At 41.9% G+C, this 21,885-nt stretch overlaps 1 long non-coding RNA gene across 4 annotated transcripts in view; it reads left to right on the forward strand.

The window, feature by feature from the left end:
* Positions 1–14,944, forward strand: part of LOC141731144 (uncharacterized) — a 32,223-nt gene extending 17,279 nt beyond the window's left edge. For 2 of the 4 annotated variants that reach the window (XR_012583076.1, XR_012583073.1), the window contains 2 exons: positions 6,257–6,516; positions 8,577–14,944. This is a non-coding gene — a long non-coding RNA (uncharacterized LOC141731144). Of the gene's footprint in view, positions 1–6,256; positions 6,517–8,518 lie in introns of all 4 variants that reach the window. The other 2 variants (XR_012583075.1, XR_012583074.1) reach the window with 2 other exon arrangements.
* Positions 14,945–21,885: the final 6,941 nt, after the last annotated feature.

Consider the following 21,885-nt stretch of genomic DNA (forward strand, 5'->3'; position numbering starts at 1 on the left):
CCCTCTCTGTAAGATTTCACCAGCCTATTACTGTTAGAATGTGTTTATTAAATCCAGATATCTATTTATCTATTGCTCTATCTTTATGCAATTCATATACATGTATGTCTGCTGAGGCATGGTCCTGGGTATAATGTTCCATTAGAGTGAAATGTTTACATAAAGGAAACTGAGGAGTTTAGCTATTATAAACCTGGACACTGTCAGTTTACTTACAAGAATGTCACATGCAGCCCATGGCCAACCTTAAATTGAGACCCTATCACATCTCTCCTTTCATATCTGTGCCTTTATGTCTTCACTTGTGACCCATCACAGACTTATTGGGGGTTAGTTCAGATGCAACAAGAATCTTAATATCAGTGAGTAGCATGATTATTGGAAATACATTGTATCTGTGCAGGGTGAGTATCTGACCATTCCTTTTTTTTCTGAGAGAATACCTATTCCCATAAACTCAGAAAGTTATCACACATTCTATAACATCTGTATCTCCCTCAGAAATAACTTTGCATACAAGAACTAATTATTTTTCCTTACTGAATAAAAAGCTGTGTGGCAAGCCCTCAGTCCCCATCCATGGAAAGTAAGCAAGGATTTGAGAAGGATTAGAGGAGTGGCAAGGGTTGTTAGATGAACCAGAGGTACCTACCATATGGAAAGCTATTTGGAAATACCTTCCTTTTCCTACAAGCTGGATTCTCTGCTCTGGGAAAACACAGTTTATTCTTAGATCCAGTAATTAACAAGATGTTGGGTGACCACCAAAGATAGGCACTGCTCTGTTTCAAACCCTGCCAGCTAACCATACTCATTTCCAGGGTAACTCCTGGCACAATCCCAAGCTGGTGTGATTTTAAACATGAGTGCCTGGCTGTGACCAGCAGTGCCTTCAGCTGAGGAGAAGGAAATGCAACCTCTGTGCCCTGATTCCCCTGCTGGAGGCTGCTGATGGCAGGGTGGCTCCCGCTCCCAGCAGCGATGCTCCTGCCTCACCCAGAGCCCAGCTCCCTCCTGCCTCACCCCTGAAAGGCAGCACAGCTCTAATGGCCTCCCATGCTCTTACATCTAACAGATACGTTTTTGAAAACAGAATCAGACCTCACACATCTATGACCACTTTAAAAGGCTTCTCACTGCACCTTCTGCTCTCTGTTCTCTACACTCAAGTGGAAGAATGGCACAAAGGCCCCTCTCTCACTGCCCTTTTCACCCAGGTCCTCCCAACAGCAAGAAAATCTTAGAAGAGCCAAAGGAAAGCTAAAGAAACAACTCTGGGTCCTGTCTGCCCAGGAAACAATTTCCACATCTGGCTTTTGCAGCTGCTAGAGAGCTGGGTGCAGCTTTACTGTCCCTCCTCTCCCTCTGTGTCCTCTGCTTTCCGCGGATTCAAGCGGATTTTGTTTGTTGAGTCAAGCCAGTCAATGGGAGAATCCTTCCATCACCAATTTCCAAAGACTGTCCCCTTCTTTCCATCTGATGCTCACCCTTTCATGAAGAGGAGGGTGGAAAAAAACCCAAAAAACCAAACCAAACAAAAAAAAAAATCACAGAATCAGTCTTGATTCACTTCTTCTTTCTTTGTTATTCCCACCCATCAGTTGCATGGACTATCTTTTATTGAACAGTGTGGGCTGAGTCATGTAAGGACAAATTTGCAGGGATGCATTAGACACAGCACGTGTCACAAAAGGTGCATGGTCAGAGGCTGAAGACAAACACGTGCATGGCTGACACCTTACTGGGACTGTTCACAATTGCACTGGTTAATGTGCACAGTCAAAACTGGGCAAGAGCATAAAGGCTCTTCATACTAAAATAAACAAAAGCTCTGTGGTAATGAGCCACGATATCCCACCTTAGCCGGTACGCCCTTGTACCATCTCTGTAACAGAGAGCTGCTATACCTCTGGACACAGAAAGCAAAGCCAAGAGGGCTACTCTGTTCTTAGAAAAGTCAGTAATAAAGAGGGAAACTAATTAGGAGGTTTTAATAATTCATTCAGAAAAGCCATAATCTGATAAAAATCACTGCTTGGATATAAATCCCATCTATGAATTCTTAATTTACAACAAACAGTTTGCTAGAGCAGTGCTCGTGTTGAGATGTTTTACACCTGATCAGGTCTCACCTGTCTGTGCCTTTTCCTTGGTGCCATGCCAGGTGTGCAAAGCCAGCAAAGCATCTGCTGGGTGCTCTGGAATCCATGTGGCCATGCCCAGAGTCTGGCAGTGCCTGATGACACCTGAGTTACTTTACTTACTCTAATTGTGACTTCTTTAACTAAACAATTCAATAAGTTATTTTGTGAAAGTAGACCCAAAAGACAGCTACAATCCATTTACAATTCATTTACACTCCACTGAGGGAGCACAGCACACCATTCTCCACGAGCTCCTCTGCTTTGTTACAATCCCCTCCTTCCCAGCACTCACATCCTCTCAGTCCTGCACCCAAATGGGTTCTAGGATATGGTTTCCAGGAAATGCTTTCCCTTCTCCAGATGAAGTCCTGATGTACTGGTTGCTTCTTACAAACCTCATATCTTCTAATATTTATTGCCCTCACTTTCACCTGCCTGTTGCTCCTTTTTAGTCATCTTTTCCCTAATACCTCTTTGGTGATTAGAAGAGAACAGAAGCAGAGGAGATGATTCATACAAACTAAATTGGGGGTTGAGCTTTGTTCAGTTCTGCATTTTCTTCTGAAACAGAGCAGGGGAAACTGCCAGCAGAGCCTCCTCAGCCAGGCCATTCCCTCACTGCCACCCCAATGCTGCCTCCATTTTTCTGCAAGCCATGAGAGTCACTGCAAAGAAGGTGGTGATTTTTCTGAACCCAAAGAAAGTCTCTGGCTTGGCTGCATATAAGGTGGCAAATTTAATTCTCTTCTCTTAACTGCTTCTTCACTAAACCTATGCTGCCTGCTAATCTCCTGCATCCCTGTAGAAAAGTCACGACTGAAGACTCAAGTTGTCAAAACATCACTTGTCTTTTCCACCAACGCTGGTGGAAGCATGGCTGTGCTGAGCCAGAGTGGAGTTGAGAGAGCTTTGAGAAAGTCCCTGTTTCCAATTTAGCCCAGCTCCCAGGAGGTATTACATTTCCTGGTGCAGAGCAGAAAACGCTTTGAGATCCTCAAGCACAAAGCCTTGTTGTTTTATTCATTTGTACTGCTGAGCAAATTCTCTTTTTGAGGCTTCCAGTGGGGAAATTTCCTCCAGTTTCTCCATAGCAGAGTCCAGATTAAAGCTACCTTTACCCTTTTAAGGTCTAGAAAGCATGATTTCTTCAAAGACAGCCTTTATTTCCTGTACTCCTAGAAGATCTTTTTAATTTCAAGAAATACTCTCTTCCTAATTACAAAGGCATTTGAGCTCATCCTCTATTCAGCTGTGTTGGCAGAGCCCCTGGTAGAGTTCTCCAACCTGAAACTTCCAAGGAATCTGTTAGGAAACCCATCACAGCTTCCAGATAACACTCTGCCAGCTTTATTAAAAGAGCAAAGCCCGAGCAGGCTTGCACTCGCATTGCAGTCATTCTTGGCACTCCTGCAGCCTCCTCCATCCAAGAACTCTGCACCGCTCATTCCCCTGGCTGCCTCTTCCTACATCCCCACAAGGAACGCACCAAGCACCTCCCACATCACCTGGAGCACGTGAATTTTACAGCACCTCAGGAACTGGTTTTGGCAAAGGCTCTGATGTGCTGCCCACTCCTCCCCAGAGAGCAGCAACCAGAGAGGGCTTTGCACAGGTCCCAGGACAGCCTTTCTGATGCCCCACGTGTTTAACACAACTCTGTCCCCAAGCACTGGGCTACACTTAACCAACCCAAGGTTTTTCTTGAATTTTCCCCAGATTACAACCAGGGCAAGTTTCAAAACAATGTTTCTCTGATTACAACCTAGGCTGACAATTATAGTGATTTAAACCCTAACTAATTGTGAAGTACTTTGATCATGCTTAGCACAACTTGTGGTTTGTAGGCTGCAAATAGTTGAAAGGAACTCTTGGGTTCACAATTTCCTTGAATATAAATTATATTTTTGATATATAAGGTATGATTTAAATATTAAAATAAAGCTGCTTGTGTTTGTTTTTTCCCCTCGTTTAATTTCTTCTTTGAATATTATTGCTGGTATAATTTTCTCTCCCTGACCTTAATATTTACCACACAATTTGTTTTAGCTTAAATCTACTTTCCTTGTTCATTTGTTTTTTACAAATAATTTTATAAAGGTGTTGTGGTTTTGTTTTGGGGTTTTTGTTTTGTTGGTTTGGGGTTTTTTTAGCCATGCAAATTTTTCTTTGGGGATTTTTTTTTTTTTGTGTTGTTGCTCAGACAACATGGGCTGGCAGCACAAATGGCTTTCTCTGGGGCAGAGAGAAGGTATCCAGCAGCACTTGACTGGCTCCAGACAGGGTTACTGAGAGGATCTCTGCAGGCTTTGCAAAAGTCCCAGCAGCAATTTGCACTGCACCCATTCAGCCCATGCAGTTTTGTTAATGTAGTGTATGGGCAGTAAATCCTTCTATTCCTCTCTCCTTTCTTTGCATTTTTAAGAGTTTAGGACACTTGTTTTTACAACAGCAAGGAGCTGCATCCCTTGGTTGCAGCCAAAGCTCCTCTAAATGCTCCTGGCCAGGATCTGCACGTGGGTCTGCACTGCAGGTCACATTTCCCTGCAGCATTCCTTGAGTACAACTAAAAAGTGGTGCAGATGCTGATCCTCTTAAGGGAAATTTCATCTTTCCCTCCGTTATGTTCTGCTGCTCGTGCCCACTGCTGGCACCAGCCTCCACCCAGGGCAGCCCTGGACCTTTCCCATCTCCAGCCCAGAGCGTGCTGCCTTCCACGGGCTGGCAGGTATGAGTGGCTGCTTCAAAGGGAGGTGCACATGTTGGCCCCATCCCCGAACTGGCGCCTCTCTGCCTGGGAAACCTGAGAGTTTCTGTCCTTGCTTATGAACCGTGACATCTGCACATTCCTCGGGCGCTGACCCCCGGGGGCCAGAGGTCACCCCAAGGTCAAGCAGTTTCCTCTTTCACCACCAATAGAGACCTTGACTAGAGGTAAATTATGTTGCAGTTTAAGGAAATAATTTGAAACACTCTTGTAATTATAATAAATTTTGCTGTTTACATTTTAATCTTCAACCCTTTCACCCTTTGGTTCTCTTGTTTAAGAAGAAAAAGTGGGGAATTACATATTTAAGAGAAAAATTCCTGCCATGGTGGACAGTTGAATAAATAGATGAAGTTCCAATAGCACAACAGCTCCAAGGTCTTTGTCTGCCTTCAGCATGAGCATGCACTTTTTAAAGTGCAAAATCTACTTACTCTTCAGATAAGTATGTTCATGCAGCAAGAATGGAAACATAATATTGTGTCAGGAATGTCACGTGATTCCCAATTCTCCATGTTGAGTAACTGTAAAGTTACTTGAAGAAAAATCTCGAGCACCTTACTCAGGCAAAATTCCAGTTGATGCCAATGAAATTTTACAGTAAAACAGATTTTGACTCATGGCTATAGCAAGAGCAGCTGTTTTCCTGAGCATATTGTCATTTGATAATTTTCTCCTGCAGCTCACAAGTGCTGATGGGCTTGGAAAACCTTTCTTTCAAAGGAAAATGATCAAATAATCACAATAAAGTCCTGTTACTTTTCAGCTAGGTACCATTATTCCATTTGATATTTTAAAACAGGACCCTGAACATGTACAACAATTCCTCATTTGTCCAATACCCACCATCATCTGAAAACTAAATTTAGAGCAACACAAGGAAGAAGCAGAGCAATTACAGCAGTAAGGTCTATGGTGATGTTCAGAGTTGAGAGAATGAACACTTGAGGAAAGCAGAGAAAACAACAAAACTACTTGGCACAAACACGTTGGACTTCACTTACAGGGATATCTGAACTCTGAAAGAGCAGGTACTCGAGTTCCACCTGTAGGTGTGGGGGTGTTTGCAATCCTGCCTCACTCCAAGGACCCTGGTAGTGTATTCCCACAGCATAAGCACAACACAACAAGCCAAGGAAGCAAACAGAGCACTCAGTGCAGCTGAGATCTGCACTCCACAATCTGTGTTCTGGCCCACATGAGATGTGTGTCTGAGGGCAGACAGCTTCCCTGCAACTTCTACAGCAATTTCTCTGCTGTAGAAACAATCACCTTCATAAAGTGCCTTGAGATTTACAACTGCAAGCTGCTATCCTGAGCAACATCGTGTCTGTGTCTGTTATTGCAGAGTCCACGTGCTTTGGGAACCTCGGATAACAGCAGCTCCTGAAGTGATAAACATTGTGTCTAACAAAGGAAAAAAATGAAACACAGAGAAGTAACACAGGCTAAAGGTACTCACTCACCAGCAAGCAGAGAGGAACCTGCAGCAAGGAACAGTCAGAATAAAGAGAAGTGGCCTGGACCTGCCAAACTTAAAACCTAACCCCCAGTGCAGTGGGGCTTTCTGGGAAGGAGTTCCTTTAGTGGGAGGCTCTGTGCAGCTGGGTAAGTGCTAAGGGCTTTGCCTGCTGTAATCAATAGCTCACTAACACCAGGTGATCCTAAAGCGTAGGCAAGATAAGGCACAACACAGCTTACTGGCAAGAGAAAAGGGAATATGAGGGATCCCTGACCAATCAATTTTTTTGATCTTCACGTACTTGCTCCTGGGCTGGCCTGTGTGAATGAATGGTCTCTGCCACAGGATGCCCCTGCCTGTCAGTGCAGCTCTCTGCAGGGGCAGGGCCAAGGGGCCCCTTCAGTTCATCCCCTCCCCAAGCACAGCCCTGGCTGCCCCACTGCTGCTCCCTCCCCACACCCAATTCTGAGCTGTGCAAGTGATGCCCAGGGAGCTGTCTGTCTGTCCTCAAATGAAATAACTTCTGGCCTGAAGGGGTGACAGTGGCAGAGAGCAAGAGTGGACCTTTTCTGCTGCAGAGGGATGAGAATAAGGTGTCTCTTCTCTACTGGAGAGCACAGGGAGCAGCAAGACACTGCTCTGAAATGTGGCACGACTCTGTAGCCAGCGAGTGCCATCTTTGTGTTGGCAAGAGGCTACCAGTCTTTTTCTTGTCTTGCCAGAAAAAAAGAATCACCTTGTAGCAAGCACTGAGGACAGTGTTTGAGTAGACACTCTCCTTTGAGACACACAGGCAGCCTCCTCAAAGACAACTGCTTTGGCCAAAAGCACAGTTCCAATCCTCACACTGATCCACAGCAATGATTTTAACAGGAGATGCTGTTGGCTGGGTAGGGGCTGGAAGCTCTCCAGACCTCTGTTCTGGACTTTAGCGGAAAATCTGTTTCTTTAGCACTCTGGTGTACTTTTTGTGCTGCATTGACACAGCCTGACAGTGTAATTCTACCTGCATTCAAAATCAGCAGCTACAGTCTCACTGCTTTCAGATGGAAACTGTTCCAAGCTCTTAATCTTAATTAAGTGTCCAAATTAGAAATTAATCAGCGTTCCATGTTCAAAGAGTTGGAAACAGTGATACTCTGTGTCTTCTTAAAACATGACAAATGAACCGTTCCTAAACACAGTGTATAAAACAAACCTGGACAGAAAAGCATTGAGCTGGTACACAGGCAGAGAAACAGAAACTCCTCTACATTGGACAGTACTGCTAAATCTGGTCAGTTCACAGATCTGGCATCACTAACAGTTTGTGCAGAGTATGGGAAATGAAACTTGGCTTCTGCAGTCCTCCCCTTCCATTCATAATGCCCATCTGTTGCGAGAGATTTCTGAAAAGCAAACTCCATCTCTCAGTGCAGAGGATGCCCCAGTAACAGCTGAAATATGACCACAGGGACTGAGAGACGTTTCCTCATCCTCAGTTTCTATAAGTGCATTAAAATAAAACAGTCTCTTGATTTGGGGCAAACCTACGTGGATTACTCTTTTGGAGTTCTGTGGCCAAAGTTCCTCTGGTGATAGGATATCACAGAAATCATGAAGGAGTCTGGATCCTCCCAAGGAGTAGCAAATATCCATCATTCCTACCAGTAGTACTCAGAAAACTCAGCAGCAGTGCTGATCCAGAGTCCCACTGCACAGAGGTGCATCAGTAGAGACAGTATCAGACTCTTCATAAAAATGAAATGTTTTATTGTTTAACTCCTATGAGGTTTTGGGAAACAATGTCAAAAAAGAAAAGGCAAGTGAAAACCTGTCAATAGACTGGACCACATTTTTGTCCAGCCTTGGGCTGAACTCAGAATCCCACAGTTACTTTCCTCACAGGAGATGGTGTCCCAGTCAAATTCTAGAGATGTAGTTCTGTTCTCTGGGAATTCAGCCACGGGACTCCTGTCCTGCATTAGCTGCTAGCATGAGACAAAAGGATATAAGTGAAATCCGAGAAGCCTGGCCTATGGACACGCCAGATTAGGAAAGCATCAGGGTACTGTGATCATTGGCAATCTCAGTGTCAAGTGCTAAGAACATGTGTTTAAGCAGATCTGCATTCTGAGGATCCTCTCATTTATTTTTCTGTTGACCAAGATACAGTTCATAAGATTCATGATCAAAACTTCAGCTCCCTTTCCCACCTTCTCTCCAGAGAGATGTGTGTCCCTCACACAGCTAACCGGCTGGCATGGATACGATGAGCAGAGACCAAGATGTGTTTGCTTTTCCCAGGAACATGTAAGTACAGGACAGACCAGGGTAAGACATGTCTGTGGTTTTATCCTCCAAGAAGGAAGCAAAAGTTCCACTGACAGACCCACAGGAACCCAGTATTACTCAGAGCATTTTCTCTTTTTACGTCTAAACACAAACAATGATCGTGCATGACCAAGTTGTAGTCACGTCACAAGAGGGATGCTCCCCCAAGGGAGAGGGATGGAGGGGCAGAAGGACAGATGTGGAAACATTCCCCTCAGAACCTTTCTGTCCACCTGAGCCAGATCCAAAGTGCCAGTGATGGCTGTACAGCACAGGAAAAGGCAAATGGAGCTTCTCTCCTAGAAGTGCCCAAGTTCTTTCCCTTTCTTAGCGAAATGATTTTAGAAACCTGCTCCTTCCCTATCTGGAGACATCTGAAGTCTTTATTTTCCCTGTCATTGCTTGAGAGTGTTTAGGTTGGTTTGGAGAATGCTTCCATCCCTCCTTTTTGATCATTTGTTCTCTTCTCTTACCTCTCCTAGCTTTAGCTCCTTTCCTACAATTGCTTAGTATGTCTCCAGCTTTCCTTTCAGTGATTAGAAGTCTAACAGAGAGGGTTTTGCACCACAGAGTCAAAGACTCAATTTCATTCATTCTAGCTACTTCCTCTTTCTTGAAATAGCAAAGATAGCTATTAAAGTATTTTGGTGGCTATTCAAACAAAACTCAGCTGGAGCTCAGGTCTTCCTGTGGATCACAGCAGAGTATGGTAAGGAAGGGAATGGAGAGAGCAGCTGATTCTTCTATCTAACCCTCAGATTTCTGTCAGTGTCTGGTTCTCAGATGGGAAGCTAAATATGCTGCTTGCTCTCAATGTGCTGCTGTGGTCACCTGCAAAGCAAAACCTGGTTGTGTTGGGATCAGCTCCTTGCCTGAGCTTTAGGGAAGTCCCAGGAGTGGGAATGGCCAGTCCCAGCCAACACCTGAGGGAAAAGCAGAGCACAGAGGGAACGCTGTGGCACAGAGCAGCTGAGCTGACAGACCTCATGTTTGCTTCTGCCTGACTCCAAATGGATACTCAGCTGTTCAGCCAAGGCTGCCTGCAGCAGCAAAAGGGCTCTAACCCCTGAGGTGCTTGTACAGGATAAACTTTGCCCACTCTCTGCTTTACTGAAGCAGCTATTCCTCTCCCAAATGAGTGCAAGCTGCTCGGGCTCTGACATTTCTCTCACTTACCCTTCCTGCAAGACACACAGTTCAGGAACCCACTTCTGCTTCTGTTCAAGCAGTGCAGATTATTCATGTCTCTGTTGTCTGACTTAACCCTTTTCAGCTCCTGTATCCCCATTAAATGCAGAACCTTTGTTCTGTTGTGAAGGACAGTGCTGTTGGGAACTAGCATGTCCTCACGCACTTGACATCTAAAGGAGGGAACTGCAAATTTTCATAGGAACTGAAAAAACCATGGTAGAGAAAAGAAGGATTTCAATCCCATCTCATGTACCAGGGTTGCCTTACAATGGGCACGTAAAGCACCTGGCACCAGAAGCCCCCACCCCATCCACTGCTGGGAGGCACAGCAGCAATGTGGGAACAGTGGAAATCTCACCAGGACAGATATTTATGTGAGTGACCTGTTCAGGCAGTGAAATCATTTTGAACAACAAGACAGCTTTTTTCAGTCTGAAGAAATCGGTACGCTCACCCCAGCCATTATTTATTTTACAAGTGTCCTGCATATAATGAAAGGAACAATCTTTCTTACCATCTGCCTTGCTGAAAGGCACATTTTGTGTGTCGAACAGTTTCAGAGAGCTAATGGCAAAGTGCACATTACTAGCCCAGCAGTGAAAGCATTTGTAAACATCATCATCATCAAAGAGGCCTAGAGCTGCAAAGGCTGTTTTTTGCCTTGTGAGTTTATGTCTGTAAATGACTAATTGGTAAAGTTTTATCTGCAGAAGGTGGTTGGTGGTGGAAGATATTTACAAGAAAGAAAAGCAGGAAATAATTCATCTTGAGAAGCTGAATCTAATCTGGGATGTTGGTGAATTAAAATGAACTTTAAAAATAGGTTTATTTTCTTTTTTAAAAAGATATAAAAATCCAATTTTACTTTTCATGAAATGACAAATAGGAATGGACAGCCAGAGGGTGTAAAAAACTGGAAAACAGGTGAGAGAGAGACCATATGTCTCTGTCATTTAGATCATGCAGGAGACACCACACAGGAGTGTTTTGGGATGGAGGAGCTGAGCACTTGCACCCACTTGCTGCACTTGCCATTAATTTATTAAAGCCAAAGAAGATACCATATTTTGAGGGAAACAACAGCTTCACTGTGGAAATGACCACTTTGATTTTGTTGCATTATTAAGTACAATCTCCAAATATTCTTCTTCTTTGAAACAAAACCAGAAAGGAAGAAAAAGGTATTGCAGGCTGGAGAGCAATATTTTCCTTTAGTTGTTAAATTTCAGATGAGCTTGGTGTTTAGTCTCCATTGCAGAAAACATTGCTCTACCTGTTTGAAATAGTTCTTATCAGGAAAGTAATGCTCACTACCTCTGCTGAAAAATCAAGAGGTGACTCTTTCAAACAGTTATATGACCTCTAAAAGTACCCAAAATAAAGGAACAGCAAGGATGCTGGAATCCCCGTTAGCTAAAGGGCCTCCTAGGCTTTCATTGGGTTATGGATGTGTTTAACTAATAGAAAACATTGCCCAGTCTGATTCCTGTCCTAGAAGCAAAATAGGGATAATTTAGTATCAGGAGTGATTAATGTCATTTACTTACCCATTTTGTTATAGCTGTTACTGAATTTAAAATGCTACTCACAAATTAAATATTTTACAACCATTTTGCTCCTAATTAGTTGCAGATCACAGATTTCCTTTAAACATAATGGCTGTTTAGGTGGTGGGGTTTGCAATGCACATTGTTTTTTTACAATCGCTTCTGACATTTTGAGAATTTGTTTAATTTTGATTAATTTCAGTTAAATGAGATGAGAGTGTACAATCTCCATGGAATGGTCTGTTGTTTCAAAGTGTGGTTTAAGTGCACAACATCCTTTAGCTATTAATTTGCACACTTTGCCATATACATGTGGGGCTTTAAGAGTCTGAATTAATGTAGCTTAAAGAGATGTTATCTTGATTGTTATTTGGATCAGGATAGTTTAACATACCCTTAATAAAAACAAATATCCTGTCACATAATGACCCTAAACTTTTCAGGGATTTCTTTTGATGATACCTTTTAATAAAAACTTTAATTTGAGTGAGAAATATTGAAGTAAGAGTGCACATCCTCTATATGAGCAGCAGAGAAAAGCTGGTTAGTTTTTTTCAGCCACTAATGAACAGCGATTTTAGGATGCCAGGGACTTCTGAAGGTTGTGTTGAAGCCAAGGTAGGTCTGCCAAGAGACAGGTAAAAGTAGTAAACAAACTTGATACTTTATTTGAGTCTTGCCCTGTTAGAACAAAGTTTATGTGTGTATTTGGAACAAAGCTTAATAGTTGTTTAAAATGTTATCAAGGTGTTCTTACTGGGTGGTGGTTTTTCTGTTTTGTTTTTGTCTTCTTTGATTTTGTTTTGGTTTAAATCACAGTTGTTCTACACCTTTATTCTCTTAAAAGTTTACAGGGCAAAGGGAAAAGCTGTCTGAGCTGGAACACAATGATGCCTGAAGTTTCCACTGTCAGGTCTTAACAGAAAACATTTTCTCTTAAATTCTGGACTTTTAAAAGGATTTTGGTGATGCTCACAGCACCAAAGAAGTTTTCTTTTAGGCTTAGATCAAAAAAATGTGCTATCTCTGGTTTCTGCCACAGAGGTACCTCTTCATTGGTGATATTAAATCAAGTACTTGGAAGAATTGTGAAACTGATTCTGCCCTGAGAATCTCCAGCTCCCTGTGAACATTGTCCACACAAAAATCAGAGCTCCCTTGAGGGCAGTGCTGATTCCTCCCAGTTTTAATCTGCCTGGTGGAATTGCCCAGCCATGAAACCCTTCAAACCTCCTCTGCCCCTGTGAGTGCCTGCTGTCCCTCGCTGCCCTTCCCCAGCCCAGCCCAGAGCTGTGGATGTGCTACAGAGCCACGCACAGCCTGCATTCGCCCCTTCCTTCCCAAATTCAAACATTTGCTCCCTGATCATCCAAATATTGATTTAAACAGTCTTTGATGTCATTTGGGGAAAAGCATTTGAATGTTTTAAATGTGGACTCAGCCCACTACAAGGAATACTCAGAGGATTGAGACAAACAGGGACCCTTTGCACTCTGTTAGCTAATGTCATATTCCCTGCAGCATTTGCTAAAATCATTTAGTCACAAAGATAACACTGTGGATAAGGAATATTTTTAAATGTTTTGAAAAGACATTGTTATCTGTTTGATCTTAACAGATGACTTCTACAATCTGAATTCCATCTCCCTGATGGAAAAAGCTCCTATTCTGTAAGGGAGTGTTTACAGAGCACCACACATATCTGAATTTGTCCTGGGTTTGGTCGCAGCCTCTTGACCAGTTTGAGCTCTGATTGAAAAATTTGTTCTTCTTGCGGATTGTTACTTTCCAGGTACAGATTTCAATTAGCACAAAGAAGCTCTCATTCTCACATAAATGTTCCCAGCTCCAGATTGGTATATTTAACCAGGACTTCCCAGCTCCTAGGTGTATAAACACCAAAATTTCATTGCTAGTTTTCCCCCATTGACATGAAAGGCAAACATAAACATGCTCAAGAGCTAGCAGTGTTGACTGAAATATTTCTAAAGGGTCTTTTACACCTAAAGCACCCTCCACTTTTCTGTGGTTAAATGCACAATGTGTGTGAGATATGAAACAAAGAAATTTTGTAATTACAAAGATCATTTCTCAGGGCTTGTTAATTCATTTCTTTTCATTTTTCCTCTTGTGCCAATAAAGTCTTACTTAATTAATTCAGCATCTTTCATTACAAGTGATGAGGAATACTAAATTATAATGAAAGGTAGGTGCTCTCTTTGGTTAACCAGAGATGCCTGAAAATTGGGTGTGAACTTATAAGTGATATTTTAAATATAATTGAACCATTAATCCTTGATGTACTTGAATAACTGGCAAACAACTTGAGAAAAAATAATTTAGCAAAATGACAATAATTATTGTTTTGGGTTTGTGAGAAGAGCAAGCCACACAAGTTGTAAGGCAAGGGGAAATTAATCTTGAAACAAAGTTTTTAATAAATATTGTTTAAAATTAAGCTTCATTGGTGCTAGTGAGGAATACAAAGATTAAATTTAACTTTGGAAGCATTCACTAAGTCTGCAAGCTTAAAACAAAGTAATATTGGTTAACAGCTAAAAGCAATGGAAATGAGTTTGCAGTGCAGCTCCAGACTGCAATTCAGCAGCAAGCCAAGCAAAGCTGGGAACATTTCTAGCTGCAGTTTTCTACTTCATTTGGAAAGGACAGTTTATGGGATAGTCCAACTAAGATCACAGCCACATGCTCACCCCTCTAAAACACCCACATTTAAACTGAAGCTTCATGAGCCCTTTAAACTAAACTGTTTGATAAGCAAACCATAATTTCATAATTCCATTTATACAGATTAGCTCCTTTTAAATATACCAAGTGCATCTGCACAAATGTTTACTGGTGGGGTTTTAGAGTTAGAAAAGGGGAAGCTGATTTCAAAATTTAGCAGAGGAACAAAAAGCTCTGCTAGCTCTGCCCAGAGACTGCTCTGACACCTCAACAAGCACAGAAGCATCTTCATGTTTAGCACCTATTTTACAGCTACCAAAAGAAAGAGACAACCTTTATAATTATTTCCTTTCCTATTAAATTCTTAACTCAGAAGTGAGATGTGACCCTTTGATAAATCTCCCATAATACCTCAGTGATTCCTCCCATTTGGTCAGGACTAACAAAATCATATTAATTGGCAATTCTGCTTGGGGGTGGGAAAGAGGTGGGTTTTTCTTCAGTTACTTTTCTTGAATGTCAAACAGATTAGTGCCCTAAAACGCCTGGGAGATAAATATGCTGCAGTTTTCAAACAAATGAAATTCCAAAATAGTTTGCTAAGGTGAATTCAGTGAATGAAAGAAATAATCATCATTTTTTTCATGCTCTCTGAACTGCAAGTCGTTTGCTTTATTTTATTTTAGGTTGGCGTTGAAGGTTTTTTAAACTATTAGGGGGAAAAAAGCAACTAAGAAACAAATCTGGAAAGAAGGAAAGGACTGAATCCTATGTTCTGCTTCTGATTAAATTTTGTGGAGTGTCTTAATTTAAAAATAAATAAAATAAAATAAATTAATCTGAATGTTCTTCTTCACACTAAAACAAAGAGCACACTCCTGAAACGCTGGCAGTGTAGGTTTTGTGGCTGCAGTGCTCTCCTAAAACAATGCCTCAAATCCGTCACAGCCCAGCTCCCTCCTCTCCCTGCCTGTCTGAAAGCACATTTTAACTGTTTGCTAAAGCAAAATGAGCTTTTAAATTTTGTTCCAAAAAGAGCTTAAAATACAATCACACAGAATTTTGGAGATGAGCATGTCCTAGGGATTTTAGAAAGATATTATTTTGCAAGTATTTTGTTTTAAAATGTTTGTACAAAAGCTTGTAGAATGTTGAAAGGATGAACTTCCTGAAATTATCTAATAATGGAAAAGGTTCTTTCTATTTAAAATCTTGTTTGTTATTAAGAAATATGGGGTTTCCTAAAAAGAAATTGTCCTGGAAAATTTCCTACTGCATTTTCTGTACAAGATAGAAATAAGTGTTGCACACTGGTATGAATTAATACAAAATATTTGGGCAGTTTGCTGTAATAAAATCATTAAATAAAATCAGTAAAATTTGAACTAGTATTTAAATAAGAACTTTGACCTAGGATTTTTGCACTAAGCTGTATATTGAAACATGCTTTTAAAATCTCATAGTGAATATTAGATTTAAAAATAATTTTAAATACTCTTCATGGGTTTTTTTTCCATGTACAGCTCCACTTAAATTATCTCATTCAAAGTAGTGCACTTTTGAACCACTAAACTCATTCTTAAGTTAGTGTTACACTGATAAACTAATTTCAAACAAATGTTACTCAGTGCCAACACACAATTTCAACAAGAAGAAGAATTACAACAACAAATACCAAACAAACTATTTGACTGCTTGAGCCTCTGTGAAATCTGAGAAAGGTGGATTTCTCAAACAATTATTATAGGAACTTCGGGCTGTTTGTTCGTTTGGAGCTTTTTTCTGTTTGATGCAGACCTTTTACTGATGAAACACTTTCAAGTTAGATTTTGATTTTAAATTCTAGATTAAAATGAAGCTTCAAGGCACAACTATGAATTTTATTTTAAATGATGACTCAAAATTACTTGCTTTCTAAGGAGAGAACATAACTATTGGCTTTTATACCCATGCCAAACCTCTGCAGTATTTCTTTGAGCTAACCTTTATCCCCTTTCTGGACTTGTATTGGTCTCTGCTAGAAAGCAAGTCAGCTGTAATTACTTACAGGTGAGTTATTCCATCCTAATGAAATAGCTCTATGAAAACGATGTTATTGAATTGAAATGTAGATGGCAGAAACACATTGATTTATTTTGCATGGATTTTTAAACGCTTAACAATCGTTCCCTCTCCCCTCAGTGCTAAAGAAATTAAGATCCAGCAGAGAGAGAAGTGAATGTGAAGTTCACTTGTAACTTAGACTGGTATCATTTTTGCACAATTTGGGGACAGAATGAAAAATAAACTCGGCTTAATAGTTTCCTAATAAAATGTCTCAATTTTTTTATTTCAAAAAGCCCAGTGCTGGTCACAGTGAGGCAGAACACACTCTCACTCTTACCTCCATCCTGACATTAACTGAGAGATGAATTTGTTTATTCTGTTGTGCTTTTTCAAAAAGTGTGGATAACTCCACCCATAACCCTACAACTTCCCACTCACACAGTCCTTTTTAACCTTTTAAGCACTGCTTCTGACCTTCCATCCTCCCTGCCACCGGAGCAGGCATTTTCAAGCCACATCCATTTTTATTGACCAGAACCACACTGAAACCTCCAGCTCCCAGCTGCACCCCCTCTGAAAGTGTCCCCAACAGCTGTAAAAATAGGGGCTCTTTCCACACCAGCCTGACACTGCCTCTGCCCTGGCTTGGCAAAAGGAACCAACTGCCCCCTGCATTTGTCTGCAGGGCAGGGTGACTCTTCTGGGGCTCTTTCCCCCTGCCTCTCCCTGTGTAGATATATGTGTGTGTATGTATATATATGTGTGTGTATAATTATTTTTTGTGTGAGGGAGGGACAGGATTTTGTTCTGTTTTTACAGCAGCCATCCAGAGCCCTGGGTATTGATTTTCGGGCACATGAAAGGGATTTTTTACAGGCCTTCCCTGTGGAAGGGAGCAGCAGTAAAAGGTGATACCACCCACTCCGAAGGAATGCTGTGCATGCAATTAGGAGCAAGCTCCCAGCCAGGGGGTTAGAATTCAAAGCAAGGGAAAAGCTCCCCACCTCCCACAAACAACAAATCCATTAAAACTACCAAAACCATCAATACTAATCAATGCATCCAGGGGCCATTAACTATTTCGGTGCTCGGGGTTTTTCCCCCTCTCTCCTTCACACTCCTCCTCGCACGGCTCCGCAGTCCCGGGGGCTGCACCCCTGTGCCGAACCCCCCACTTTCGGCTCTCCGGCGGATGCTTTGACCACTCTTCCCCGCTGCCGGGGCCGCCCGGGCACTGCCGGCGCTGCGGCAGCCTCATTAAATACCATTAAGTGCCACTGACTTCAAAGGGCTGGGCAGGAGCGGCGGGAGCGGGGCCGGCTCCGGGCGCTGGGGCAGCGGCCCCGGGGCAGCCCCGGCCCCTCCGCCCGCGGCCCCGGCGCTGCCGAGCGCGGCTGTCCCGGCACGGCCCGGCCCGGCCCGGCCCGGAGCGAGCGGCGGCCGGGATAGCAGCGAAGTGGTTAATCAATACCAGGGCTGCAGGCAGAGGAGGGGCGGGGTGGAAGGGGGATAAAAAATGCAGAAAGGAAGGAAATGGAGGGAGTGAGAATTAGACTCACTATAAAACCTCCTCATTCTGATTTACAAAAGAGGGAGGGGGGAGAGATGGGGGACGAGTAAAGAGGGGGGAGAAGAAAATGTGAGCCGAGGAGCACAATGCCCCTCTTTCCTCCAGCGGGGATGGGAGCCGGGCTTTGGGCTGGAGATGGGTTTAACTGCGGGTCCGCAGCCGCGCTGGGATCCGGGGGCAAAAGCACATCAATGTAAAACCGATGGAATTAAACTGATTTTTGCATTAGCTGCGTCTCCCTTTTTTTTTTTTCCCTCCCATCCAATCCCTCATTCATAACTCGCATTTAGTGACTGGTTTTCTCATTGCCGCTCCCCTCCCTCTCGGACACTGTCAAGTCGAGCACAAGAGCCTGCTTTGTAGAGGTTTGACCAGGGGAGAGCTGAGCTCTTTGGGCTGGCTGCATTTCGCTTACATTCAATCACTTTTGAAGCTATCGATTGGATATGTTTATGGAAACATGTAAGGTATTTTTGGCCATCTGCTAGCTAGGAAATTATTAAGATTATTTCTTTTTAGTAAAAGGTACGAGATTTCACTGCCTTTCTTGTTTTCAATCCTGCAGATAGGAAAATATCCTGAAGAAAATATTGTATTTTTATCACATTAAAACGATTGTTCAGTCTAAATAAAGATGTGGTGGGTGGGAGTGAGTTAGTGTGCATTTTAAACTTTTAGAAATCGTTTCTGACAGCTTTTAAATTACTAAAATATTTCGAGGAATGCCTTTTTGTTGTGAATAGTGCTTTTGTTTTTTACTTGGTTTTTGTTTTTTGGTTGTTTTTTTTTCCCCTTGAAAAAGCTTTTAACAAGTTGCATTTGTTGAAAAACTATAAGAATCTGGGGGGAAATTAAGAAACAATTTGAATTTCAGTGGTATGCAGACATATATCTGGAGAGAGATATACATACATATAATACCTTTAAACTGTTTTATTCTCATGTGTCTGAATGAAAGCCTATTCAAAGAAAACTTTTTTTTTGGTAAACTACTTGGGTAAAAATATGGGAATAGTAAAACCTCCCATATTTAAGGCACAAGTTTTAGGATCATTCAAATAAATGTTTAAATAAAAGGTCCACTTAATTTTTCATGTTAGTGTGTTAAAACAGAAAAGTCAAGGTAGCTGTGCTAAATGAGAAAAGAATTATGATTTTAGCTGATCTCAGAGGGTGTTTGATTGCCAGCCCCTCTGAAGGAGTAGTACTGATTTTTTCAAGTTGAAGCAAACCAAAAGTCCAATCTGTTTAAGTTTAAACATGAAGAGTCAATGCTGCCCTGTGAACACTTTATGAATTTATTTGTTCCTGTCTCCCATGGAGTTTTATCAATTAGTTTTGAACCCAACCTTATAGCTTCATCCACAGAAGCAAATGCTTGCAGCTGAGAGCTGGGAATAAAAGACAAAACACAAATCCCAAATCTATCCTTCCTATATGCAGCAATCTTCCACAAGGATGAAGTTTAAAGTTAATTTATAACTACTTCTGTAAATATCTTTGGAAACTTCTGCGAAATTTTCCTTGCCCTCCTCTCTTCTCTTTGTTTCTGCCTGTCACCCACACCCACAAAGCATATGCATGTTCAAGACCTAATTAAGAGGGGTTTATATGAGTTTGTACATGTGTTTTCACACAGCCGGTGACGCTGGAGCGTGTTACTGTGCTGCTCGTGTGGGACTGCATTAACCTTGCAGATGGGGAGAGTATTATGAAAGAAATCGTAATTAATAGCATTAAGAAGCTGATTAAAATACAAAATGCGTTATTGCAGCGGGGGTCTCATTAAGGAATAGTCATGCCTGTCTGCCACAGATTTAAGAACTTTCAGCCACAAGGCCTTGAACTGAGGCAGCTCCAGTTTAAGCAAACGCAGCGGAGACTCCACCCCCAGTGACATCAGATTGAGTTACACTGCAAAAACACCCCAAGATCTGGAGAAAAAAAATCAGCTTTTCTCCCTCCCCTCCTTGATGTTTAAAAATTATAAAACCGCCATGCTTCTCCAGCATTGGACAGTTGCAAGGAGCCCTTCTTGAAAGCAAACTAACAGCAGAACAAATCTCTTTCCTCAGCCTTCCTTTCCAAAGGAGGGGAGAGCACAACTGCACATTTGCAGCGAAACACCACCAAAAAAAAAAAAACCAAAGAATTCCCAGTGTCCCCCAGCCCTGAAACACAAAAATTAAATCAATTAATCCAGCATTACAAAAGAGCAATCCTCCTTTCACAGAGCAGGAAGAAAACCGTGGAAGGGGCTGTGGTGCTCAGTGACAGAGCCGGGGACAGAGGGTGGGCGATGGGGACCTTTCATTAATTTTATTTGCAGTTTGTTCAAAGTTAAACTGACAAATCCGTTTGGAGTTTGCTGTAAAGTTACACATTTTTCACGTAAACATCCAAGGCAGTTGCCTTTCTCTAGGATGTGTCATTTCCTGTGTAGCTATAATAACATATTAAGTAAAGGGATAGCAATGAATTTACATATTTACATATGTATAGGCGCTGTGCATATGAAAGATAGCACGAGAAATCGGCAGAAAGCATTTTGTTACAGTTTGGGAAATGACCACACTGAAATAAGAAACAGGCTTCAAATATTCTTGGCATTCAAGACAGGTCTGGCAAGGAAAGATTTACAGAGAAGTGTGTGGGACAGGAAAGGCTCAGTGTTTAAAGATTCGGGGAGGTGGATGCCATGCTCAGGACACAGGTCACCAAAAAGAGCTACAAAACCAACTTAGTTCTTACCTGCTCCCCACGGGCTTTATTTTACTCTGAATCGTGCAATGCTAAACGTGTGGCAAGGCATGAGGAGACTCTGTGGCGACTGATAGCGAGCTGAAGGAATTAACTGCAGGGGTATAGAGGCTCACCTTTGCTCCAGGAAGGACATCTTTCTTTTTGCTGTAAGATATCTACTTTTTTCTTTTTTTTTTTTCCCAAGCAGTAAAGTGTCAAACCCACAAAGGAAGCGATATAATTAGTGCTGGTACCTACTACAAACTCGGATCTCTGAAGAGAGACCAGTGCAGCTTTTCAAATGCCTACCATTTTGAAATCAGAAAAACATTTTCTAACAGACAGAAGAATCCCTCTTGAATCCCCCCTGGCCCTTTTGAATTCACGCCCTGCCTTACATCAAACGCTTTTTTGCTGATTAACTGCACAATCAGGTCCCTGCAGATCAGGGGAAGAATGGAGAAGAGAAAAGCAACCTCTTTTCCAGAGAACAATACCATTATTTCAGCTCCATTGGACAGGAATGTGTGATTTCACAGCCCACTGCCCTTCTCTCCCATCTCCAAAAACACTGCCAGAGATCCACTGCTCCAAGTCCCCACCCATTAGTACCCAGATCCAGCATTTACAGCTTGGGTTCAATGTTTGTGCGTGGGGGCTACACACATACATGCATACATATATGGAGAAAATATCCAAATCAGAAGCAACTCCCAAGCCCAAGAATAGATACAAAGGAAGTTTAGTTTATTTTTAAAAATAGCCAATATCTTTCTTCTTGTATAATGTAAAATTTTAGTTCACACGGACACAAGTTATATTTTTGGGCAGGATTTGGTATGAAGGTAGAGAACAAATGAAAGGAAAAGATATTTTAAAATTAAAATAATACAACAATTTAGAAAAAATTACACCATTTTGTTTTGTTTTTAAAGACAGGCAACTTAATAAAATATCAGTAAATATAGTTGAAATTTTAAAAAAACCTTCATACCCACGAAAGTGTATGAAAGTTTAGTGCTCCCTCACTCAGTTTGCTGATAATTTGTTCTCACTGATGTATGGAAACATTTCCATTTTACAAACATCTGTTGAAATCAACTGTTGAAGAACTGAGGAACTGTGTATTTGGAAGGGGAAGCAACTGCACAGTCGTGAGTTTGTTAGTTAACAACATGGCAGAAAGCTTTCCAAAAAAGGGACTCACCGAGACCTTTCCCTGTGAGAGGGACTCTCAGAGTCAATGACTCAGTCTTTTTTTGATTCATGTTTCAACGATTCCTGGTTTTTACAACTTGCAGGGCAAGAGAAATGCTAGAGATCTTTCCTCCCTAGCCCTTAAACTTTGATATCTCCTGATTTCAGCTCAACCGCGCGTACAAAAGGAAAAGCTCTTGTCATGAAAGTGCACTGAAGTGACC

Source organism: Zonotrichia albicollis, chromosome 18, assembly GCF_047830755.1.
Source record: "Zonotrichia albicollis isolate bZonAlb1 chromosome 18, bZonAlb1.hap1, whole genome shotgun sequence".
Classification (NCBI taxonomy): domain Eukaryota; kingdom Metazoa; phylum Chordata; class Aves; order Passeriformes; family Passerellidae; genus Zonotrichia; species Zonotrichia albicollis.